At 38.0% G+C, this 27,216-nt stretch overlaps 1 long non-coding RNA gene and 1 pseudogene across 1 annotated transcript; one reads left to right on the top strand and one right to left on the bottom strand.

The window, feature by feature from the left end:
• Nucleotides 1-2,108: 2,108 nt before the first annotated feature.
• LOC137719551 (uncharacterized) lies at nt 2,109-3,441 on the bottom strand. The gene is made up of 3 exons (XR_011066409.1): nt 3,368-3,441; nt 3,193-3,266; nt 2,109-2,258 (listed from the first exon to the last, which is right to left on the bottom strand). It is a non-coding gene; the product is annotated as an uncharacterized lncRNA (long non-coding RNA).
• Nucleotides 3,442-5,182: 1,741 nt separating this feature from the next.
• On the top strand, nt 5,183-24,327 carry LOC137719909 (disease resistance protein RUN1-like; annotated as a pseudogene).
• The last annotated feature ends 2,889 nt before the right edge of the window (nt 24,328-27,216 follow it).

Below are 27,216 nucleotides of genomic sequence, written 5' to 3'. Positions count from 1 at the left end.
TACCCCATCTCACCACCAAATTGCCAATGTCTTCACCAAAGGCCTTTCACGTGTACGGAATCCTTTCCTCACTTCCAAGCTCAATCTCTACTTTGTTTTGTTTCGCTTAAGGGGTGACCAAAAGCGCATCATGAATCTAGAAAAGAGTACCATGAATCTAAACTATTCAATAGATGCTTGAATCACTTAGGGTCTGTTTGGTATTTTACTTGAATCCAACTTTTTAGACTAAAAAACACTTTCAGTTTTACAACTTGAATACTTATTTGGTATGACTGTTTACAAAAACTAAATTCAAAACTAACTTGAAGATTAAATAGCCTATTCCTAAAAAACACAAAAAGTGACTTTTAGAGTTTTTAAACTCCTAACCAACTATTTTTTCTCTCTCATGTCCTCCCACTCCTGATTTCTCTCTATCCTATCATACCCTTTCATTCGCTCCAAATCTCTCACCTATCTCTCTTGCATCTCTCTCTTTCTCTCTCCTCCCCTAAATCTCTCTCCTTTCTTTTTCCCTCCTCCCCTAGAATCTCTCTCCTCTCTCTGTTCTTTCTCTCTCATCTCTCTAGTTCTCTCTAATCTCCCTCTCCCCTGACCCCCCCACTTGGGCTATTATAATATTTTTTCCTTTTTAATTATTGAAATTTAAAAACCAATTTTGAATCTCATATTAAACAAGTTTTTAGATCTTAAATAAAATTGTTCTTAAAACATGTTCTTAAGAAATGTTTTTGAGAAATTATGAAATTTTTTTTAATACTATACCAAGCAGGCCTTATATTTGTTATTTTATTACTTCTCTTAATTGGTTGCACGAAGACAACTTATAATATGTATATATTCAAAGCTATGTAATAAAAAAAAATCATTGAGATATTCTCCCAAAATACAAGCCTCATTGTTTTCTTCACTGATTCTCTCTCTGCAGTAATTCTCTCGCTCTACTAATTTCTGTTTTGCTATAGCAGTTCGGCTACCTGGAAAGATCGAACAATATTTGAACTTCCTCTAGATAACGAAGGATGAGAATTAGTTAATCCAGCGACAAAAACAAAGATGTGGGCTTTGAAAGTGTCGCAATTATAAATTCATTGTTGGTGAAGATAGGCCACAGGTGATTACAATATCATACTAGAATACAGGCAAACCAAAGTGAGTCAATCGCTGGTCAAAGAAACAAAAATTTCCTAGTATAACAAAACAAATGAAACAAGACATTCTAGTGGATTGTTACATCCAAGGTAGGAGGTAGTAATTTGCAACCAAACTTTCCCTCCATCAAATTAATCACGTGAGGACGAGTATAACAAGAGAGAGTCCACATTCACATTGAAGGTGGTAGGAAGTTGCTGCTTCCTATATGATGAGTCAATTTCATATTATATATTTTACCCATTCTTAGTATATTTTGGTAATTATTTTGGTAGAATTTTGATATTATGCTTTATATTTTCAATATAGGACATCCGACTTCCTCTGGAGCAAAACATGATCAAACGGATGAATTTTGGAGTGATTCAAATTGAATGACGTTCGTGTGTCTCTTGGCATGTGCGTAACAAAATTTGAGATTTTTCTACCAAGCGGTTATTTTCTGGCGATGGAATAAAGGAGCAGTGCACAGTGCTGAAAAATGCCGTTTATGGGCTTAAATTGCATTTTTTGAGCCCGAGATGACCTCTAATGGGTTCATGGCCTTTTGGAGCAGTTTAGGGATCCAAAACGTGGCTATTTAGATTTTAGGCAAATTTGACCATTTAATTTAGGGTTATGTTTCCTATTTTATTCTAGTATTTAGTTTCCTAGTTGGATTGGAAGACCTTTTATTAGGATGATGTAATTTCTACTAGGTTAAATAAGCTTGGCCAGCCTATTCTTGCGTCTTCTTCTACTCTGTGCGTTATTTGAAGAGAGGAAATTGGCCAAATGTAGAAATTTTCAGACTTTTTCCATTCAAGGTGTTTTCGATCTTTTATTATTACAATAAAGAACTTTGTGATTTTTATTATGAATATGTGTAACTAATTCTCTTTTTGCTGGGGTGAGGCCACGAGCCTTAGCAAGTGACACACCCCATCCCGAAGGAGGGCATGCTGGCCGTCACGTGAGAGTGACGTAACCATTTGCACAGTTCGGAAGCTTTAAAATATACAACTTCTAAAATGAAACACCCGAAGGTGAGTCCTTATTTGGTCCATTCTGTCAGAACACCGTTGAATTTCCTCGTAGTCACCACACCTTTGCAATTCTTGAACCTGGAGGGGCGCAAAACAAAGTTGAGTGGGTCAGCAAAACAAACTTATTCAAAACCTTCTTTTCTCTTTTGAATATACTAACCCCTCGCCGTAAAACAAATATAGTTTCCCAGAAAATAACATATATACGTATGTATAGATATGCCAGTCATGCTCAAAGATATATCAATCATGCTTGAGAATATACCACAACAGAATCTCATAATCAAATGTAAATGCTCAAGCGTAAATCACATCAATAACATATAATCTGGCAGCCGGGAGTCACCTAACGTGACCTGTACGGCTGCATATAGAGCTCCACTCTCAACTCAATAACTGAATCTGCACACGAGTCGGAACCACCTAACGTGGTCTGTACGACAGGCTGGGTGTAATATATATATGCTCTAGTGCTACGATCACGTGAAGCTGTGCGATAAATCGCGGGTCACCTACAAGTCGGAACCACCTAATGTGGTCTGTACGACAGGCTTGCACCTAACTTGGATCCAAGGCGAGCATGCGGTGCTGGTGAACATACACGTGAAGGCTGTGCCCTGGCCTCGGGCGGGAGCACTAACACCGGGGGTGCAGATTATGAGCTCTCTAAGCATCTCAAGCTACTACTGAATACAAACATGAATACCACTTACCTGGCACTTACCTGTGCGCCCACAGCACCAAATACACATATATAAATGTATGCCACTACTAATGCATGTGATGATAGTATTTCAATCGTATCCCAAACGTATTTCATACGTATATCAAATGTATTTGAAATGTAGCTTACCTGGGCCTCCTCAGCACCATGCAACAATATGCATAATTATGGTAATGCACATATTAAAATATGATGCATATATGACAGGATATTTAATTCGTATTTCTTTTAAAATACGTCAAGCATACGTATATATATATATATACTGAAAAATAACTGCCCACTCACAGATCACATCGACGTCTCGTAGGTCCCTGAGCCTCCCCTAGATTGGTTACATTCTTCTTTTGTATAATTTTCACCTATACAAACAGTAACCAAATTGACGTTATTTAATGCACATACACCAAACATTCGTCCATAACTTTCTCATACGTTACTCAAATTGGGTGTGTGAATATACCACGGTGATCTACACGACGTCACGAACGCGTGACAATTTTCAGAACTCAATTTGGAGCTCTCCCGCGCCCCCACGCGCACTGTTCACGCGCTGCCCACACGCGCGTCTTCTTCCTCGCGTCGCCGGACTGGTTTCGCCGGCGGTGGGTGTTTTGCCGGAATTTCTGGGTAAACTTCAAAGTGTCATAACTTCTTCATTTCTTAACCATTTTCGACGTACTATATATCAAAATGAAGGTATTGACGAGACGAACACATCCATACCTGCCTCGACCCCTAACTCGCCGTGGAATCGCCAGAAAAGCCCCGAAAGCTCCGGCCAAACTTTGAACTTGTCGTTCTCCGTGTTCCTACGTCCATTTTTCACGTAATTTATACCAAAATGAAGCCCTAATCATAATCTACCACGTTGGACTAATTTTAGGGCCTAAAAACAACGGAATCAAACTTTTCCAAAAATACGAAAATTCGGCCGAACTTACAGTTCGTGATCCCGACGTCCAAATCCTTCAAACGAAGCACTCCGAGCTTCCTTAGGACCTCACCAAGCTTCCTACAAGCTTCAAAATCCCAGAAAACATCAAGTTTTACGTGTGCATGAACAGTGCACACGCACAGTGAAATTGAAATCCATGTTTTCCGAAGTGAAACTCACCTGAAATTGGTACCATCGTGTTCGTGTGGTCTTCAGGAGTACGATGGTGGTCTTAGATCCTTCGTTGGTATAGTTTTAGGGTGGTTTGTGGGTGGTCCGTGTGAGTTCGAAGGAGAGAGAGAGAACTGACAGAGAAAATGAGAGATTTGTGAGGGAGGAGAGAGAGAGAGACAAGATGCAGAAATGGGGGAGAGATTTGAGGGAGGTGGGATCCTACCCAATCCCCAAATCATCAAGTTACAACATATTTTACGCCCCTTAGTCCCGTTTAAGGGCATTTTCATAACTTCACGTCCTCGGAATTAAAATTCCGGGACGGGTTGTGACAGCAAGAATATGTAGTTTCTATTCAATTTGCTTATGATTATATGCACGCAGGTGTTCGAGTTATTAATCACTGGTTTAAACTATCTAATTGTCTTGATGCTTGATCACCATTAGGATGTTTAGAAAAGTAATTTGATGCAATTTTAGTCGGAGGTTGGTCCCTAAAATTGACGAAGGCTTCTTGTGATTAATATATGCAACTTCACTTCGGATGAATACCACGTCTTAAGGATTGCATGGTTTTTCAGAAGGTTTCACAAAACTTAATGAGTCATGCATATTTAGATTTGATCTGAGTACCACAGATGGATTGCATGTTTGATATACGCTCTATATTAGGGGTCCAAGTAGGCATGTATTAGGAATACCTAACCTTCAAAAGATGCATGTATAGGTCATAAGTAATTTGGAAGAACTTTATAGGATTGTTAAGGTCACGACAGATCCCTAGTGCTTTCTTAATTTGATTTCTACAAAATTGTTTCCTTTTTCTTCATCTTTAATATTGCAAATCAATTTACTTTTACCAATTAATTTCATTCTAATTTAAGTAGGTCATAAAATCAATCATCACAATTTCTACTTTACAATAGTTAATTGGAATTTGGTTTGCTTTGATTTATTTAATAATCCTATGGAGAATGACCTTGCGAAAACCATTTATACTACAATATCCTTGTCATTCTTGCAAGTATTTTAGAAGTTTTTAACCCTTTTACGTGTGTGGTAAAATCCCTATCACTACACAGGAAGAAAAGCATGCATAAGGCATGCATAATCCATACTCAATTCTTTGAGAGGCTCTTTAGTTTACCTGGATTTCTCCAATGAACAATGAACAATCAACTTGTCTTTTCGTCTTCCTTCAGTGGTCCTCCTTCGTGGAAGTACGATATCTTTTTGAGCCTTAGAGGAGAGGATACACGTAGCAATTTTACAGATCATTTATACAAGGCATTGTTCGATAAGGGAATCCACACCTTCATTGATCACCAACTTACAAAATGAGAAGCAATATCACCAACACTTGTCCAAGCAATTGAAGAGTCAAGGATTTCTCTTGTCATACTTTCTAAAACCTACGCATCTTCAAGGTGGTGCTTAGACGAGCTTGTTGAGATTCTTCAATGTAGAGAATCAAAGCAACAAATAGTTTTGCCAGTTTTTTACAAGGTGGATTTGTCCCATGTAGAAATCAAACGAGTAGTTTCGGTGATGCGTTTACAGAACTTGAGTGTAAATTCAAAGACAACAAGGAGAAGATCCTCGCATGGAAGAGAGCTCTTAGAGAAGCAGCAAATTTGTCAGGACATCCTTTCCAAAAGGGAGAGTACGTATATCTCTTCCCCTTGCTGTGTATTTATATAGTTAATTTCTTACAATAATGTCATTATTTAGTTTTGTGTTTCATTTTGATAACTATTATTGGAACTTCAAAAATCTCATTCTGCACTCCTCATATGTGTATTTCTCTTTACAATTATAGAAAATTTAGAGTGCAAAATGAAATTTTTGGAGTTCCAATAACAATTCCCTTCATTTTTACTCTTTAGATCTCTAGAGCAAGCGATAGATGATTAACTTTAGCAATCACTAGTGCATATTGAAAAAAAAAAAATTCTTTTGGTAATATTGCTCTCTATTTGTGTTTTCACATTATTATCCTCGTTTCACATAAGTATAGCAAAAAAAGTTCACTAATTAACCGTGTGATTTTTTTTAACTGCTAGCTTTGAAGCTACATTTATCAGCAACCATATGAGGAGATCTTAGTCAAAGTACTTCGATGGCGCATATTTGAATGTGGCCCAACACCCAGTTAGAATCCAATGTTACGTACAAGAGGTGAAAGAATTTTTAGGTGTCAGAGGGAATGATTGTCGTGTGGTTGGGATTAAGCTGTTTATAATGCAATTGCTCATAAGTTTCAAGGTAGTTGTTTCCTTGATGATGTCAGAGAAACATCGACATCACGTCAAGGCGTAATCCAACTACAAATGGCTCTTCTTTCCAAAATTCGACTCGGCACAGTGTTCAAAATGGATGATGCTCATCACGGAATCAGTCTTATAAAGAAACTGTTGAGGCAAAAGATGATTCTCTTAATTCTTTATGATGTGGATAAATTGGAGCATTTAAACAACTCGGTTGAAGTTGATTGGTTTAGTGAGGGCAGTAGAGTGACATAACCACAAAAGATAGAGGATTGCTAGAATCTTTTGGAGTTGAGTTGATATACATGGTCCAAAAGTTAAAGGACAGGGAAGCTCTTGAGCTTTTAAGTCTGAATGCCTTCGGAAGAAAAGAACCTTTATATAACTATTTGAGACTCGAACGACGTGCAATAGCCTATGCTCAAGGCCTTCCTTTAGCTCTTAATCTTATAGGTTTCCATTTGCGTAAAAGAAGTATCAATCGTTGGCAAGCTATATTGAATAGTTATGATTTTTACGAAAGAGAACCTTATAGAGGTATTCAAGGAATACTTCAAAAAAGTTATGATGCATGGGATTATGTCAGAGCAAGTCCACCCCCAAAAAAATGCGCCAGCATCCAGTTCATTTAATCCACTCAATGAACAGTGATAAACCCCAATGGATAATGATAGGCCAAATGCATCTCTACCCCTAAAAAAAATAGTCTAGTCAATTTTATTAAAATATTATTATTTTTTATTATAAAAAAAATTAATTTTATTTTAATTTCTGACTTTATAAAAAAATATTAATAATTTGTGACAGTTTATTTATTTTATTAAATTTTTTTGACGGAAAAATCTAGATCGTTGATGTGACATCCCACATCGCCCAGGGGAGTGATCCTTAATTGTATATTCTCATCTCTACCTAGCACGAGGCCTTTTGAGAGCTCACTGGCTTCGGGTTCCGTAGGAACTCTGAAGTTAAGCGAGAAGGGGGCTAGAGCACTTCCATGATGGGTGACCCACTGGGAAGTTGCTCGTGAGTTCCCAAAAACAAAACCGTGAGGGCGTGGTCGAGGCCCAAGGAGGACAATATCGTGCTACGGTGGTGGAGCGGGACCGGGGAGTGGTCCCCCCTCGGGCCGGGATGTGATAGTTGATCTGAAGATCGAACGGTCCTCAATTGTGCCACGTCAATATCCATTAATTTTATATTTCAAAATTTTTTAACCGTTGGAAATCCAACGGCCTAGGACTGGCCACGTGGTCTCCCTATCAGATTGGTGAGTGCACCTGCGCATTTGGGCCCCGTCTTTGATTTCTTGTTGGCGACGCGTGCCCAGTCGCGCATGCTTCCCATGCGCTTGGCACAAAAAAAAATTGTGTGGGCTTTGACGTCAGGCTGATGCAAGCCTGACGTCAGATGGCACGGCTCTTTGGTCTGTCGATTCTGGGCCAGCCTATGGCCTGGCTTGGGCTGGGTGCCGGGCTATCAACCCCCGGTGGACTTGCTCTCATGCAACAAGTTCTCTGAGACATTGCATGTTTTTTTTAAAGGTAGAGATAAAGGCTATGTGTTACAAATATTAAGAAGTTCAAACTCCTTGTACCTCAAGATTGTATTGAAGTACTCGTAAAGAATGTCATCATAACTATTGAAGGTATAAGATTTTGATGCATGGCTTGCTAGAAAAAATGGGTAAGCGTATAGTTTGGGAAGAATCGCCCACTGAACCAGGTGAGCAGAGCAGATTGTAGGATCATAAAGATGTCTACCATGTTCTAATTGACAACAAAGTAAGTAGAAAATATGTTCTTGCATTTGATTTGGCATGATATTGAAAAGAAAACAAAATTTTAAAACATACATTGTCTTTTGTTTGTTAATTAAACGACATGGTTTGTTAAGAATATTTCATTATTTTCTATCTTAGGGAACAAAGAAAATTAGAGGCATTGTGGTGGAGCTACCCGAACCTGACGTGATACCCTTAAATATACAAAGCTTCTTGCTGATGGTAAATCTTGAAATTTTTGTAAACCATAATGCACTCTACTTTGGACGCGTTAGTTATCTGCCCAATGATTTGAGGTGGATTGAATTGGGTCTACCATTCAATATTGAACGAAAGCATACAGTTGTGTTCAATTTGCCATCCAATTACCATCCAAGATATCTCATTAGGTTTGATGTGCCATACAGTGGCATCAGACAATTGAAGGGATTTGAAGTACATATATATGTATTTTAAATTATTTTGAATGATTACCAATTTAAATGCATATTTTATTTCCCAAAAAAAAAAAAACTCTAGTGTTTCATTATATTCTTTTTAAAGCATGTGTATTTTTGTTTTGGTTTTGGTTTTGGTTTAACAGAATTTGGCAAAACTTTCGAATATGAATTTTAGTGGTTGCGAATTCTTGGAAAAAAATCACCGACTTCTCGAGAATCCTAAACATAAAGCACTTGGATATAAGTGAGTGTAAAAGTTTGATTGAGGTTGATGATTCTATTGGATTCCTTGATAAACTTGTTGACTTGAATCTTCGTTGATGCTCTAAGCTTACGAGGTTTGCAAAAAGACTTGGATTGAGATCCCTTGAAGAGCTTTGTCTCAGTGGTTGCACAAGGCTTGAAAGTTTCCCAGAAATAGAGGAGGATAAGATGGAATCTCTAATGTATTTGGAGATAGAAAGAAGTGGGAAAAGGGAATTGCCTTCATCAATTGCTTATCTTACTGGGCTTCAAAGATTAGATGCAGGTGCTTGTGAGAACCTTACAAATATATATATATATATATATATATATATATATATATGGGTGCCCAGAACTGATCGCAACTGATTTGGATACTTCAGATGACTACTGTGTCACATTAACGCTTCCCAAGCTGGATTATCTTGATCTTGAAGGATGCAGTTTATCAGAAATTAATTTCCTTGTGCCTCTTGATTGCTGGTTCACAATCAGAAGCCTTAATCTGTCGCAAAACAAATTTGCTAGTCTTCCCGATGCATCAGCAAATTTATGAACTTGGAGATACTTTATTTGACTGGTTGCAAGATGCTTCAGAAAATTCCACAAGTCCTTCCACATAAATTGTTTGACTGATATCTGGATCATTGCACATCATTTGAGAAAATTCCAAAACTGCCTCCGATGCTTTGGGTTTTGGCCTTGACTAATTGCTTTAGACTAGGTGGCGATGAGGTGGCAAAGTTGTAAAACAATTTGTTTGTGACAACCCGTTCCAAATTTTACGTTTTTATTTTATTTTAAAAGCGTGAATTTACTAAATTGCCCTAGAGGCAAGGACTTTGACTTCCGTTGACCATCGACTTGAGAGATGTGGGACTTATTCTTTAAGCATATCCTCGTAGTACTCTTTGGTACGAACGTATAGGCGAAAGCCGTTTGCGCGTCCGGATTATAACGGTATAGTTACGGACGTTCGAAATTGGTTATTCAAGGTTTAGTGTGTATTTAAACTAAACCCCCACTTTGTGGGGGAAGCCCAAAATCAGAAACGGAGCGAGGAGGAAAAAAAAAAAAAAAAAAAAAAAAAAAAAAGAAGAGAGCTTCCCGTGCACCCATACCCGCGCCACCACGAGACCATCTTCCAAGGCCGATTCCGGCCAACTCCGGTGGAGTTTTTCGATGCCACCACCACCATCTTGAAGCTCTCATTCCCCTCTACAAAACCCACCCAAGAACCACCTTGATTGACCATGGTATGAAGCGGTTTAAGGCTACGAAAGTTGACGAAAATCAATGGTGCTCCGGCCACCCTTTTCGATTTTCCGGCAAATCGGCAAAGCAATGGCCGATTCCACCACTTGGGCTTTGTAGCCCATCATCCCAGGAGCAAAACCCAACCAACCTTGACCCCGTTGGACCACCGTAGACGACGAATCGACGTCGGGAAGTTTTAGGCATCCGCCGGCTTCGTGGGCAAAATTGACCATCTTTCGTTCACTTTTGGACTTCGTGGCAGGTATGAAAGTTGCTCCACTCACTGAGATCTTCATTTCTGTGAAGTTTGAGAATTTTTGGAAATAGTTGGATTTTCCGGCGAGTCGGGGCGGCCGACCGCCACCCGCGGCGGCGCGTGGCCAGTGGGCCGCCAATGCTATTTTTAGGCTATGTCAAATGTCTTGAATTCAGTTTTGTCATTTGAATGACGTAGGTTGATAGTTGGAACCTAAATTCGTTACGATACGTTACTTGATAAAAATGTGAATCGATGATCCGACCGTTGGATCGTCACCAAAATGGGATATATTATAATACGTAATATTTAAAGATTATAGGAATTTACAGATCGGGAATCCGACTTACGGATCTTCCTGAATTGGATTTGTAAGTTAGTAAAATAAATGTTCATGGCCACTTGTTTTAGGCAATTGGCGGAGATCTGACAGTTGGATCGTAATGAAATTTTAGTATGTTATTCTTGAAACATATTGTGGATTGTTGGGAGTTGCGGATTGGAAATCAGATATGCGGATCTTCCGGGTCAAGTTATACAGGGTTGTAAACCCTACCGTCGATCTTTGATCGACGGTTGACTTGTGGTCAATGGGTATCAAACTATTTTAGAATGTCGTTGAGGTTGTGTTTTATGTGAATTACGCACTCTTCAGATAAGAGTTCTGAGATGTGATTTGATAATTGGTCACAGGGACCAATCATTCAGGACGCCTCGATGTGTGCGCTAGAGAATCATAGCGTGGACTCCAAGTAAGTGGATCTTTTCCTTTTTATCGTACATATTATTGAGAGTTCTATCGACACTTTTAAATTGATTAGGTATATTACTTTCATATATAATTATTGTGAATGCTTGAAGTACGATATGAACTACGAATGGCTTGATCCTTATTTAGGGTACGTAGGCAGTCTAACGAGACGTTAGATGCAGCCATAAAATATTTGAGACCAAAGCCTTACTTGGGAAATTGAGTAAGGCGAAGGAAATTGGTAAAGGCAAGTTTTAGTTTTATGAATTAGTTAGCTAAATTAGTGTTAATTGGGTCGTCATGGATAATTATCCCTGAAAATAAGTAGTTTGGGAGTAATGCGTTATTGATTGTACACTTCTCACTGTATTGTTTATAATTGAACTTGCTACGACATGGTTGAGTATTAGATTGCATCATAGTATATCAATATGTATATTACTTGCATATAATTATTGGGAATGCTTTCAAGTGCAAAGGTGAACTCAGGACACCTAGGTAAGTTCAGGTGAGTTTATGGTACTAGTTGAATCGATTGCGTTATAGCACGACTACAGTTATGTGTTAGGCAACTTCGATACTATCGTACTGGTTGCCATGAGTTGCACATGTTATATTGAGATGCATTGAGAGCTCATAAACCTGCACCCCGGTGTTAGTGCTCCCGCCCGTGGCCAGGGCACAGTCCTTCACGTGATGTTCACCTCCCGCACCTTATGCTTACCTTGGACTCAAGGTAGGTGCACAGTCCTGTCGTACAGACCACTTTAGGTGGTTCCGACTCGTAGGTGACCCGCGATTATTCGCCCAATCTTCACGTGATCGTAGCACTTGAGCTTATTTATTTACACCCAGTCCTGTCGTACAGACCACTTTAGGTGGTTCCGACTCGTGTGCAGGTATACTTATTGAGCTATATGCTAGCCAGGATTGATGAGATATGGATAAGTCGTACAGGTCACTAGAGGTGACTCCGACTTATATGCTAGCCAGGATTGATGAGATATGGATAAGTCGTACAGGTCACTATAGGTGACTCCGACTTATATGCTAGCCAGGATTGATGAGATATGAATAAGTCGTACAGGTCATTAGAGGTGACTCCGACTTACATGCTAGCCAGGATTGATAAGATATGGATAAGTCGTACAGGTCACTAGAGGTGACTCCGACTTACATGCTAGCCAGGATTGATGAGATATGGATAAGTCGTACAGGTCACTAGAGGTGACTCCGACTTACATGCTAGCCAGGATTGATGAGATATGGATAAGTCGTACAGGTCACTAGAGGTGACTTCGACTTACATGCTAGCCAGGATTGATAAGATATGGATAAGTCGTACAGGTCACTAGAGGTGACTCCGACTTATATGCTAGCCATGATTAATGAGATACGGATAAGTTGTACATGTCATTTTAGATGACTCTGACTGATATATCACTTTGTATTGATTTAGTTCATTTGGCCTACTTATTAATGTATGGTGGAGTTAATGGCAAACCGTGGTTTTGGTCATTTCTGAGTATGGTTTGGATATATGTATATATGTTGTACTGTCTTATGGAAAACGATACGGGTTTTACATTAGGGCATTACTTTTAGAGAGGAAATAACTTTGGGAAGCTTGTTTTATTGCTTACTCACACCTTCTGTTTGGTGCCCTCCAGGTTTTAGTTGCTGAGTTCGTATTGACAACAATCTGTGGTGAATCTTAGTATTAATGGATATTTTTGAGGGTATGATTCTTACCCATACTACTATACCTTACTTATGCTCTGACATCGTGTGTGAAATGGGTTCGCTCCCACTCGTAGCGCACTCTGGTACTTAGACACTTTTAGATTCAAATTTATTCACTTTTTGTACACTATCACATTTTATGGCTTCGTCACCTTCCAGGTGTCGGCCAACACAGCTCGATTCAGGGTCCAAGTGGACTTTCTGGGTTGGGGTGTGTCATTGTTGAATGAGGTTCCTCTCTCTTCTTCTCAATTTCTCTTGAAATGAAAATTAATTTTGTTGATACTTGAGAAGAGAAATCAGATCACGACTATGTTGAAAATTTTGAGTAGAAATTTCATTGTCCCACATTGGCATTCCCAAAAAATTTTCTCACTTTATAAGGTTTTGTCCCTTATAGAAAGTGATTGGAGTGATAGTCATTGGAGAATGAAATTGGGCTCACCCTTGGAGTTGGGCTTTGGGGTGTACTAATTAATTGATAATTAATTAATAATTAATATATATATATATATATATATATATATATTTGGCTCACCCTTGGGGTTGGGTTTTGGGGTGTATTAATTAAATTCTTTAATTAATTTCGAATTTAATTAAATTATTTTTTATTTGAATTGATTCATCTATTCAGATGAAGTCTGAAAACAAAAAATGCAGAGAGCACAATACCCCTTTGAAAAGATGTCTCCTAACAGTCACATCTCATTCTCATACCTATTGCAAACAGGCACAATTCCATTATATATACATACATCTGCATGGCATTTGGACCACAGAGAATACAATAATTCTTCTATAATCCAAAACATCCTTACTGAGAGAACCACATAGGACTTCGCTAGAAGTTAAGTTTTCCAGTGCTGGAATTCTAACTTGATCATTGAATCCTGGTGAAACAGACGTCCGTAGAACTACAAGCACTGAGTATGGACGAAATTTCTATATCAAGGACATTGCGGTACGCAAGCCTCGATCATCAAGATGTCTGTTTTATATTTTTGTTTTGTTCATACTCTGTTAATTTTCCTATTCGCATTTATTATTTATTAGCATATATAATTTAATCACAGATGTTTGACATATATACAACAATCTTGAAAAAGAAAATTAGGTCCGCTTAAATTAACCGTCAAGTTTTCCTTAAGTTAATGAATTGGATGGGTTAGCGCAACGCAATTCACTACATTCTCCAAAAGTCCTTTACGTGAACAGCACAATAAAGATACAATCAAAGATCATTAAGCATTATGAAAACTATAAGTGTTGACGAGGCATTCGTTACTATGATGAGCATGAAACTCGTGCCAAGAATTCATTTAACGCGATTGTTTATAAGCAACCTCCACTACTTGTGAATATAAGTTCATAACGATTAGGTGAAAATCACTTATATTCTAGCGTCATATTCATGCATGAAAATTAAGCGCGCATTCTTAATAAACATACATAAATAAGTTATCAATCAAACGGTTAAACAAATTGAATCAACAACTTATGAAATGCAATTAGAAGTAATCAAATCAAAATGCAAGCATAAACATATATTTCGAATCACCCCCTAGCTAAGGGGGGGTTTAGTTCCTCATACAAAACAAAGAGAATTAAAATTAAACATTGAAATCAAAGAAACACCTAAACATTCCAACAACTCAAACTTGAATTGTATGAACGTTTAGGCCCTCTTCTCTTCCTCTTTATTGTAGCATAAGGTCTAAGGATAGTTGGTTTGGGGGAATGGAAGTGTGGAATGGAGTGAGGAGTGATGGAAATGGAAAGATGGTTTGGTGTTTGGATTATAAGGGAAGGGGGACTCACGGCAATGAGGGAATGGAAGTGTTTGTGGTGTGTTGTGTATGAAAATGAGATGTCCATGAATGAATGAATGCAAGAGTATTTATAGGAGTAGTGGAGGGAACATATGGCTATGTCATTTGTAGGTGAAGTAGGTGGATGTTGTAGGTGAAGTAGGTGGATGTTGTAGGTGAAGTGGATGTTGTAGGTGAAGTAGGTGGATGTTGTAGGTGAAGTAGGTGGATGTTGTAGGTGAAGTGGATGTTGTAGGTGAAGTAGGTGGATGTTGTAGGTGAAGTAGGTGGATGTTATGTTAAGTGATAAGTGATATGATATGTGGTTATGATATGATAAGTGGTTAAGTGGTGATGATAAGTGATAAGTGATTAAGTGATATGATATGTGGTGATGATAAGTGATAAGTGCATGTGGGTTAACTAATGAAGGAAATGCATGTGCAATGACAATGTGTTAGAATGGATGTGTGTTATGCATGGCATGATTGGGATTAGGAAAGGTTTAAATGTCCTAAAACTAAAGAGAACAAGGTTCCAACACTTTGGCTCCAATTAGGTCTTCAATTTCGTCCAACACTTTGGCTTCAAGCATAAGCTATCCGTCCTTAGCCCAAAAGTGCTCCAAAAGTCTCCAAAATGCATCTTTTTGCTCCTTTAGCCCTTTGGACCTACAAACACACGAAAATAGCTTAAAGTACTAAAATAACTAAAGAAACATAACGTAAATGTACGAGAACAAGCCATTTAAGTCGCATAAATATGCTCCTATCAAATACCCCCACACTTAGCTTTTGCTAGTCCTCGAGCAAAACAGAAAAACAAAACAAAAAGAACAAAACACAACCTACACCTTCCAACAATCGTATCAGGGACTTCCAATGCACATGACAAATTAAAAATCATTATTCTCACAGATTTGAGCCATCTTTACACTTAAGTACATTCTTACTCATAGTCACCACATACTAGTTCACAATTAAGCATTTAAAACCATGTTTTGAATGTAGTAACATGCCTTAGAGAATTCCCTCAATTTCTTACTAGATGTACTCTCGTTTTTCACACAGATTTTCTGACTACACACCTTACACTAGGTATATGTGAGAAGATTGATGTAATCATAAAAACGAACACTCACATATATGTATTTCAAAGGAAGCAATTTCTGGAGTTAATAAGCATGTTTAGATATGATCTCATGAATGGAATGCTACTACTTAGACGCGAGAACCAATGATACCATATGCTCATAACAAGTTCAAACTCCACAAATTGAAATACACAACACTCAAGATAGAAGTCAAGGGTTGTAACGGGGCTTGGGGTATGTGGATAACAAAGAAGGGATATGGAAAACAAAGGTTTTTAAAGAAATAGTGAGCAAAGCATTTGAATCAACTTAGAATTCACTTTTGAATGAAAACTCAACTTTTGAACAAAAAGGGAGAATTTAGACAATTTACGCCCAGAATTGGTGTTTTGGAACCTTTCTTCAATCACTTATTCTTTCATTTTTTTTTTTTTTTTTAAGCTCTTTTTTCTTTCTTTCTTTCTTTTCTCTTTTCTTTTGAATCTCAAAACATAAACACTTAAACATTCTCTCCCCCACACTTATTTTCTTTCATAATGTAACTCAAAAGGAATTCAATTAAGTCATGCTCACTATCTTTTAAGAACAAGGGTGGGGATTGTCCTAAACTAGGCTAGGTGAGGAAAATGTGGGTAAACAAAGAATAAAGGCTAAACAAGGCTCAACGGGGTTAAAACTTACAACATATACGAAGTATGGGAAGTAAGGCTATTTGGCTATGGTGGTGGTCACTACACAACTTCTTCTTGAATATGTGTTATGCAAATCAATAACATGCTTTGAATGAAATGGGCATGAGTTCTAGCATTTAGTTCTATCATGATACAATTGCATTCTAAGTAGCAACCAAGCAAGGAATAATGAGATCATGCAACAACTTTAGAAAATAAAGAATCACAGAAAATAACTCTCCAAAGAAAGTAATGGCTCGAGTCTCACAGGGATGTAGCGTTTGTTTGAGTTTCTTCCTTCAAGCATGTTACAAAAACGAATTTTTCTTTTATGATTGCATGTGAAGTCATACATTATAACCATAACCAAGCATATACCAAGAGTAAATCAAACTTTTCTCTATGTTTATAACTCTTTCTAACCGTCATGCAATTATAAACCAAATCCTTATCATTGTGTTGGAAGGTACCCTAAGACACAAACACACAAAAACGACTTTTAAAACAACTCTTTTTGGGTTTTTCAAAACAAGTTTTTCAAATTTTTATGGGATTTTCGAATTATAAAACAAAACACACTAAAACACTCTAAAACAACTTAAAAACACCTTAAAACAGCAAGGAACAACATTAGAAGTTATGGTGGATAAAACCCTACGAATTTGCATCAAAACACTTTAGTTACCCCCCCACACTTAAATCAAACATTGTCCTCAATGTTTTAAGCATAGATTCACACAAAACATAAGTAAACACACAAAAAGCAACTAAACATATTAAACATGGCATAATGTAATTAACAAAGAGAAGAGTTTAGGGACGCAAATCTGGTTATGGAGTGTAAATTCCCTCTTTTCCTTGGTGATTGCATTGAGGCTTTGATCTTTGTGATTCCACAGGCTTACTCTTGAACTGGTTTCTGCCCATCGTTGATTTTCCTTTGTGCTACTTCTTGAACTGGGCAGCAGGATGGTTCTTTTGGTTTCCCCCGAAGGTCTGAGCTTCCTCCTATTATCTGTTTCTTTGTTCAATCTTTGCAGGAGTGGTCCCTTCTCTGGAAGTGTAACAACCGTTGAAGATGACTACTCGAGAGCAACGCTAGGTAAGCAATCAGGAATAGATTCCAGGCAGTTGGCTCCAGATCGGAAGACTGACTCCAAGTGCCGGCTGATTGCTTCTTTTACTTTGCCATACAAGTAAGAACAAGGACAAAGAAAAAGACAGGGAAAGAGCATGATATGAGATACTTTTGCTTTTGACCTTGATGATATGAGATACCTTTGCTTTGAAGAAGCGGTGAATGAATCAGCACATGCTTCAATCCGCCGTTTCCTCCTAGGTCATATGTACTCCAGGCATCTGGTATCATCTTTGGGGAAGAAGAAAGAATTGAGTATTTTGAAAGGCTTTGCTGGGAGTGCGCCCTCAGAGGTGAGGGAGAGTTGGGCATTTTCTTCAGGTTTGCCCTGCCATAAAAGACGAAGGTCGACATATATAGAGATAATATCAAGTGGTGGTACTTTTTACCCTTGTCGACAAACGTTTTGATCCCGCAAATCCGGATCTTTGAAATAGTGGCGCCTCTTCGATCTTTGAATACGCCTCTTCGATTTCTGAGCAGGCGCCCCTTCGATTTCTAAACGACGCCCCTTCGCTTTCTGAACGACACGTGGTAGTGCAGATGCGGCTCCTTTTGACAAAGCTGCACGCGTCTTCTGAAAAGCAGAGAAAGCGTCGCCGAACTTTGCGCTTGTCGGCTAAAGATGTGTAGATGCGATGATGGCCTCCACGTGTTTTCAGCTTTGTCAGAAATCTTTTGACAAAGTTGAACGCGTTTTCTGAAAAGCCGAGGGAGCGTCGCCTAAATTACGCCGGAAAATCCGGCTCTTTGAATCGGTGGACGCGTCGTCTTGGCTTTTTATAGAGCTATCAATCACCCCAACACACACACTCTGAAGATTTCCCATTCCTGAAACTCTACTCCGGCCCTTTGTGAAATTTTAACTCCATCCACCCCTTCTCTTTGAACACTTTTGAAAAAAATGGCAAACTCATCGAACCTTAGCTTAGATTTGAGTCTCAGCAGCGATCCGGTTGCGCCCCGTCAAGGTAATGTATGGCGCCCTTCTTTTTTATCTTCTAACGGTCCTCTTTCAGGTGAAGACTCTGTGATGCAGGACGCCACAACAACTACAATAGTAGCTAAAAACCTCCTCACTCCAAAAGATAGTAGGCTGCTGTCAGGACGGTCTGATGAGTTGGCCGTTCAAGAGTCCCTCGCACTTAGTGTTCAGTGTGCGAGTTCTGTGTCCAACATGGGCCAACGCCTGCTTGCTCGGTCCCGCCAAGTGGAATCGTTGATGGCAGAGGTGGAAAGACTTAAGCAAGAGATCCAGCAGCTTAAGTACGAGAATAGAAGTTTGCATGTGCTTGCAAATAACTATTCGTCGGGGATGAAGAGGAAGCTTGATGAGCTGCAAGAATCTGAGGGTCGAATTCACAGTGACCGTCAAAGGCTTGCGTCTTATCTCCAGAGGCACCTTTTTCCTGGGTCATCCAGCGCTTGGCCAAGTATTGAGGCCTGGAATGCTCTAGCTCCGATGCCTCCCGCTCCGATGGCTTCCGCTCCGATGCCTCCCGCTTCTATGCCTCCCGCTTCTATGCCTTCCGCTTCTGCGCCTCGTAGTGGGGCTTCACGCAAACAACCTTTGTGAAGCTCCACCTTTCTCCATGTTTAGTATCTTTCTTTCTCTCTTTTTTTTATATTTTTTTTTTATTTTTTTTATTTTTTTTATTTTTATTTTTTATTTTTTATTTTTTTTTTATTAACATAAATAAAATCAAACGGCATGGAATTGGTCCTTGAATGGAAGGTGATACTTGAAGTGAACCAGCAATGGTTTGAATTCTAGTGTAGGTGCCTGATTCATAAAAAACAGCAAGTTAGTATAAAATGTAAAGGAATTTAAAAAAAACTTACTTGTTTTGTCTGACAAGAACTCAATGACAAACACCACTCCTTTGAAAGTTTCAGGGATATTGGACTTGGCCAGATTGCAAGTGATGGTTATGACTTGTCCAATGTCATCAAATTTAACTTCTTTGGATTTTGTGGTTTCAAGAACGTCCTCTTTGATGAATTCATGACATTCCTTACTTGTCACCTTTGGAAGGGCTTCCAAGATGTCTTTTTCACCTTCTTCTTCCTTGGAAGTCATGAATCTTGGAACAGGGTTAAAAATAATGAAATTTGGAACAACCATACCTGTATTAGATGGCATAGGAGCAATAGGTGCCTCCGGTAAAGGTGTTTCCACCCTTTTCGTGGGTTGGGTGTATTCCTCTTCCTTGTGATTTGATTTTGATGGTTGAGGGTCCGTTCCAACCTCCTTGTCACTTCTCAACATGATAGCATTGGTGTTTTCAAATTCTCCCTTCTGATTTGCAATGGTTGAATTAGGGAGTTCGCCTTGGTCTCGAAACTGTCCTACGAACTCCACGATCTGCCCAATTTGCTTATCCAAGTGGTCCAACCTTTGTGGTGGCTGCATAGGCGTTGAATAGAACTCCTTATATGGCTGCCAATATCCTTCTTGTTGAGCCTCATTGTCTTGATTTTGTGAGCCCTGCACCAAACAAATTAATTCATTAAGCTTTTGATTATAATCTATTGACGAACTTGAGTTTGGTTGGGCATATTGAATATGAGGTTGTGGTGGCTGCCAATATCCTCCTTGTTGAGCATTTTGAGGTTCCCACCACATAGAGTTTGAATGATCACTCCAATCCGAATTGTAAGTATTGGAAAACACGTTATTCCTTGATTGAAGATTAAATATATCAACTCTTTGCATTTGGGACCTTTCCATGAGTTGTGACAAAAGAGAAGCATTATCAAGTGCCATCTTGTTCTTAACAAACAAAACACAAATAAAAAAAAACTAAATCTAAAAGACAATACAGAAACAAACAATCCAAGGGATTAGCAAATTTTCTAATCCCCGGCAACGGCGCCAAAAATTTGATGCGTGATTTATACGCACACAAATTAAACCCTCTTTTCGTCGAATTGTAGTATAGGTGCAAGTAGGGATCGTTCTGGACCGGGGATTAGGAGGGATTGTTAATCACTTGGATTTGACTCAAAAACGTAAAAACACAATATAAAACACTATACTAGACTCAAAGAATTCAAAAATACTTTAAAACATAAACTAAATTGATTTCTAATTAAATTGAACAATAAAGTAAAGGGGGGATTGTGTTTGGACGAGATTAAATTAAATGGACAAATTGTAATTAAAGGCAAAACGTAAATATGAAAGTGATGAAAATATGGATGATGGAATAGCCAAGGGGTTCTTCTCCACACATGTTACACTTGCATACAAGATTGATTCTCAGTTGGTCTTTCGATAAATTATGAAACTCAACACCCCGGGTTAATTAGGTCCGCTTAAATTAACCATCAAGTTCTCCTTAAGTTAATGAATTGGATGGGTTAGCGCAACGCAATTCACCACATTCTCCAAAAGTCCTTTACGTGAAAAGCACAATAAAGATACAATCAAAGATCATTAAGTATCATGAAAACTATAAGTGTTGACGAGGCATTCGTTACTAAGAAAAGCATGAAACTAGTGCCAAGAATTCATTTAACGCGATTGTTTATAAGCAACCTCCACTACTTGTGAATATAAGTTCATAACGATTAGGTGAAATTCACTTATATTCTAGTGTCATATTCATGCATGAAAATTAAGCGCGCATTCTTAATAAACATTCATAAATAAGTTATCAATCAAACGGTTAAACAAATTGAATCCACAACTTATGAAATTCCAACGAAAGTTAATCAATTCATATTGCAAATATAAACATAGTTTCGAATCACCCCCTAGCTAAAGGGGGATTAGTTCCTCATAACTTTGAAATCAAAGAAACACCTAAACATTCCAACAACTCAAACTTGAATTGTATGAACGTTTAGGCACTCTTCTCTTCCATTCCTCATACATACAAAACAAAGAGAATTGAATTTAAACTTTGAAATCAAAGAAACACCTAAGCATTCCAACAACTCAAACTTGAATTGTATGAACGTTTAGGCACTCTTCTCTTCCTCGTTTTTGTAGCACAAGGTCTAAGGAGATGTTTAGGGCTTTAGGTGTATGTGGAATGGAGTGGGGAATTATGGAAATGGATGAGGAGTGGTGTTTGGATTATAAGGGAGAGGGGGAAGCTCACGGCTAGGGAAGGGAGAATGTGTTTGTAATGTGTTGTGTATGAAATGAGATGTCCATGAATGAATGAATGCAAGGGTATTTATAGGAGTAGTGGAGGGAACATATGGCTATGTCATTTGTAGGTGAAGTAGGTGGATGTTGTAGGTGAAGTAGGTGGATGTTGTAGGTGAAGTGGATGTTGTAGGTGAAGTAGGTGGATGTTGTAGGTGAAGTAGGTGGATGTTGTAGGTGAAGTGGATGTTGTAGGTGAAGTAGGTGGATGTTATGTTAAGTGATAAGTGATAAGTGATATGATATGTGGTTATGATATGATAAGTGGTTAAGTGGTGATGATAAGTGATAAGTGATTAAGTGATATGATATGTGGTGATGATAAGTGATAAGTGCATGTGGGTTAACTAATGAAGGAAATGCATGTGCAATGACAATGTGTTAGAATGGATGTGTGTTATGCATGGCATGATTGGGATTAGGAAAGGTTTAAATGTCCTAAAACTAAAGAGAACAAGGTTCCAACACTTTGGCTCCAATTAGGTCTTCAATTTCGTCCAACACTTTGGCTTCAAGCATAAGCTATCCATCCTTAGCCCAAAAGTGCTCCAAAAGTCTCCAAAATGCATCTTTTTGCTCCTTTAGCCCTTTGGACCTACAAACACACGAAAATAGCTTAAAGTACTAAAATAACTAAAGAAACATAACGTAAATGTACGAGAACAAGCCATTTAAGTCGCATAAATATGCTCCTATCACTTACTCACACCTTCTGTTTGGTGCCCTCCAGGTTTTAGTTGCTGAGTTCGTATTGACAACAATCTGTGGTGAATCTTAGTATTAATGGATATTTTTGAGGGTATGATTCTTACCCATACTACTGTACCTTACTTATGCTCTGACATCGCGTGTGAAATGGGTTCGCTCCCACTCGTAGCGCACTCTGGTACTTAGACACTTTTAGATTCAAATTTATTCACTTTTTGTACACTATCACATTTTATGGCTTCGTCACCTTCCAGGTGTCGGCCAACACAGCTCGATTCAGGGTCCAAGTGGACTTTCTGGGTCGGGGTGTGTCATTGTTGAATGAGGTTCCTCTCTCTTCTTCTCAATTTCTCTTGAAATGAAAATTAATTTTGTTGATACTTGAGAAGAGAAATCAGATCACGACTATGTTGAAAATTTTGAGTTGAAATTTCATTGTCCCACATTGGCATTCCCAAAAAATTTTCTCACTTTATAAGGTTTTGTCCCTTATAGAAAGTGATTGGAGTGATAGTCATTGGAGAATGAAATTGGGCTCACCCTTGGAGTTGGGCTTTGGGATGTACTAATTAATTGATAATTAATTAATAATTAATATATATATATATATATATATATATATATATTTGGCTCACCCTTGGGGTTGGGTTTTGGGGTGTATTAATTAAATTCTTCAATTAATTTCGAATTTAATTAAATTATTTTTTATTTGAATAGATTCATCTATTCAGATGAAGTTTGAAAACAAAAAATGCAGAGAGCACAATACCCCTTTGAAAAGATGTCTCCCAACAGTCACATCTCATTCTCATACCTATTGCAAACAGGCACAATTCCATTATATATACATACATCTGCATGGCATTTGGACCACAGAGAATACAATAATTCTTCTATAATCCAAAACATCCTTACTGAGAGAACCACATAGAAATTCGCTAGAAGTTAAGTTTTCCGGTGCTGGAATTCTAACTTGATCATTGAATCCTGGTGAAACAGACGTCCGTAGAACTACAAGCACTGAGTATGGACGAAATTTCTATATCAAGGACATTGCGGTACGCAAGCCTCGATCATCAAGATGTCTGTTTTATATTTTTGTTTTGTTCATACTCTGTTAATTTTCCTATTCGCATTTATTATTTATTAGCATATATAATTTAATCACAGATGTTTGACATATATACAACAATCTTGAAAAAGAAAATTATGGATCAACAATCTGTGACTGTGAATGGCGTTGTGCCAAAATACTTTGAAAAGCCAGAGAAGTTAAAAGGGCTGGACTTCAAGAGATGGCAACAGAAGATGTTGTTTTCCCTGACACCCATGAATCTCGGTCATGTTGTCAAGGAAGAAGCTCCGAAATCTAATGAGAATCCAATGATGAAAGAGACTGTCATGGCAATTGAAGCTTGGAATCATTCTAAGTTTTGTTGCAGGAATTATATTTTGAATAGTTTGGATGACAATCTCTACGACATTTATTCTCTGTGCAAGACAGCGAAGGAGTTGTGGGAATCCCTGGAGAAAAAGTATAAGATTGATGATGCTTGTTCAAAGAAATTTGTTATCAGTAATAAGTATCTCAAATATACAATGGTGGATTCCAAATCTGTTGTCCCTCAGGTTGAAGAAATTTAGAAATTGATCTATGAACTGCACTCCTAGGGATGCAAGATCAATGAGCATTTCCAAGTTGGGTCGATAATCGAAAAGTTGCCAACTTCTTAGAATGACTTCAAAATTTATCTTAAGCACAAGCGTCATGAGATGAATATGGAGGATTTGATTCTGAGGCTACGAGTGGAAGAAGACCATAGAAAGGCAAACCGTTCTGGTGGGTTTGCTGCCATTGAAGCCAATGCAAATTATGTTGAGGGAGGAAACTCCAAGTCCAAGCCGAAGAAGAACAAGGCTCCGAAAACCAAGCAGTTTGTACAATCTGCCCTTGCTCCCAAAGGCAAGAATCTGAAGAAGATTAAGGGCGCATGATATGTGTGTGGAAAATTTGGTCACAAGGCACAAGATTGTTATCATCGCAAGGATGGAAATCATGCCAACAGAAACAACAACAACCATGCTAACATGGCAACCACCAATGAAGAATTGGTTGTTGTTGTGTCCCAAGTCAACATGGTCTCAAATGTGAGTGAATGGTTGATGGATACTGGTGCTACTAAGCACATCTGCACTGACAGAAATCTGTTCACTAAATACCATCCTGCTGCCCATTGAGAAAAGCTGTATATGGGCAATTCTGCCTTATTTGCGGTGAAGGGCCAAGGCAAAGTGGTACTCAAATTCACATTTGGAAAGAGTCTTACCTTGCTGAATGTGTTGCATGTTCCTGAAATGAGGAGGAACTTGGTTTCTGGACCTATTCTAATTGCTAAGGGCTTTAAACTTGTAATGGAATCCAACAAATTTGTACTTACCAAGGGTGGGATGTTTGTTGGAAAGGGTTATGTGGCTAATGGCCTCGTGAAACTCAATGTAATTGCCATTAATGATGTTAATAAAATAAATGCTTCTACTTATATTGTTAAGTCTTCTAATATTTGGCATGCTAGATTAGGACATGTTAATTTTCGTTCCATGCAAAGAACGGTTAAATTAGAATTATTACCTAAATTCAAAATTGATTTTAATCATAAGTGTGAAACATGTATTGAATCGAAATTTGCTAGGCAAACAAGAAAGTCAATTCTGGAAAGATCAAATGAATTACTTGGATTAATTCATAGTGATCTTTGTGACTTTAAATCCACACCAACTCGTGGAGGAAAGAATTATTATGTCACTTTTATTGATGATTGCAGTAAGTATTGCTATGTTTATTTGATTCATAGTAAGGACAGAGCTTTGAATATGTTTAAGACATATAAAGCCGAAGTTGAAAATCAACTTGAGAGAAAAATCAAAGCACTTAGATTTGATAAAGGAGGAGAGTATGAGTCTACTACCTTCTTAAATTTTTGTGCTCAACATGGAATTATACATCAAGCAATGGCTCCATACAGACCACAACAAAATGGTGTTGCCGAAAGAAAAAATAGAACATTCAAAGATATGATTAATTCCATGTTGAATAGTTCAAGGCTTCCACACAGTTTGTGGGGTGAAGCTTTACTTACGCAAATACCATATTGAATAAGGTTCGTCTAAAGAAGATTGACGAGTCACCTTATGAACTATAGAAATGACATAAACCCACTTATAAAACCCTCAAAGTGTGGAGTTGCTTAGCAAAGGTGCAAGTTGCGTTACTAAAAAGAACGAAACTAGGACCTAAAACTATTGATTGTGTTTTCATTGGATATGCAAATAATAGTGCTGCTTATAGGTTCCTTGTTGTAAAATCTTCGATTTCTGACATACATGTTAACACTATATTAGAATCAGCGGATGCAGAATTCTTTGAGGATATATTTCCTTACAAAGAAAAGGATTATGGTTCTAATACAAAGAGGGTTCATGATCATAGTCATGATGAAGCCTCTTCTTCTCATGTCCAAGAAAATGATGTGGAACCAAGAAGAGGAAAAAGAATCAAAGTTTCTAAAAACTTTAGACCAGATTTCATTGCATTCTTGTCCGAGAATGAACCTAGAACTTTTAAAGAAGCAATGTATTCTTCCAAGGCTCCTTTATGGAAGGAAGCAATTAAAAGTGAAATGGAATCCATTATGAAAAATAACACATGGGAATTGGTTGATTTACCTCCCGGTAGTAAACCAATTGGTCATAAATGGATTTTCAAGAAGAAACTTCAGGCGGATGGAACCATTGATAAGTTCAAGGCACGTTTAGTAGCCAAAGGTTATCACCAAAAGGAAGGGTTGGATTATTTCAACACTTATTCTCCAGTTTCTCGCATAACGTCAATTAGGACGTTAATAGCGATTGCGGCTGTATACAACTTTGATATAAATCAAATGGATGTCAAAACAACATTTTTAAAATGGAGAACTAGATGAAGAAATATACATGGAACAACCTGAAGGGTTCGTGCTTAAAGGACAAAAAAGCAAAGTGTGGAAATTAGTTAAGTCATTATATGGACTTCAACAAGCACCAAAACAATGGCATGAGAAATTTGATCATACTTTGTTGACACATAAGTTCAAAATAAATGAATCTAATAAATGTGTCTACATTAAGAGTAATGATAAAGCTTGCATTATTTTCTGCTTGTATATGGATGATATGCTCATAATGGGAAGCGATAAAGATGTAATAAACAAAACAAAGAAAATGTTGAATTCAAGTTTTGACATGAAAGACTTAGGTCAAGCCGATGTCATTTTAGGAATTCAAATTAAGAGAAATAGTGAAGGGTATGTCCTTACACAATCCCATTATGCAGAAAAAATATTACGAAGGTTTGGTCAATTTGACTGCAAACCTGCTGCAACTCCTTTTGATGTTGGATGCAAGTTGGAGAAAAATAAAGGCAATGCCATATCTCAACTTGAATATTCTCAAGTAATTGGTAGTCTAATGTACTTGATGAATACTTGATGAATTCGACTAGGCCTGACTTAGCTTATGCAGTAAGTAGGCTTAGTAGATATACAAGTAATCTTGCAAAAGAGCATTGGGATGCTTTAGTAAGAGTGTTAAGGTATTTGAAAAATACACTTGACTACGGATTCCACTACACAAAATATCCACCTGTTGTAGAAGGCTTCAGTGGTGCTAATGGATTTCTGACACTACAGAATCCAAGTCGACAAGTGGATATGTTTTTACCTTAGGAGGTGCATCAATATCTTGGAAATCCTCTAAATAGAAATGTATAGCTTTGTCCACCATGGAGTTAGAGTTTATAGCTTTAGACTTGGCTGGAGATGAAGCCGAGTGGCTCAAACATTTTCTGGA

Source organism: Pyrus communis, chromosome 16 (genome assembly GCF_963583255.1).
Source record: "Pyrus communis chromosome 16, drPyrComm1.1, whole genome shotgun sequence".
NCBI classification, from domain to species: domain Eukaryota; kingdom Viridiplantae; phylum Streptophyta; class Magnoliopsida; order Rosales; family Rosaceae; genus Pyrus; species Pyrus communis.
The sequence above is the reverse complement of the archived record's forward strand: the minus strand, read 5'-3'. Positions and strand labels throughout refer to the sequence as shown.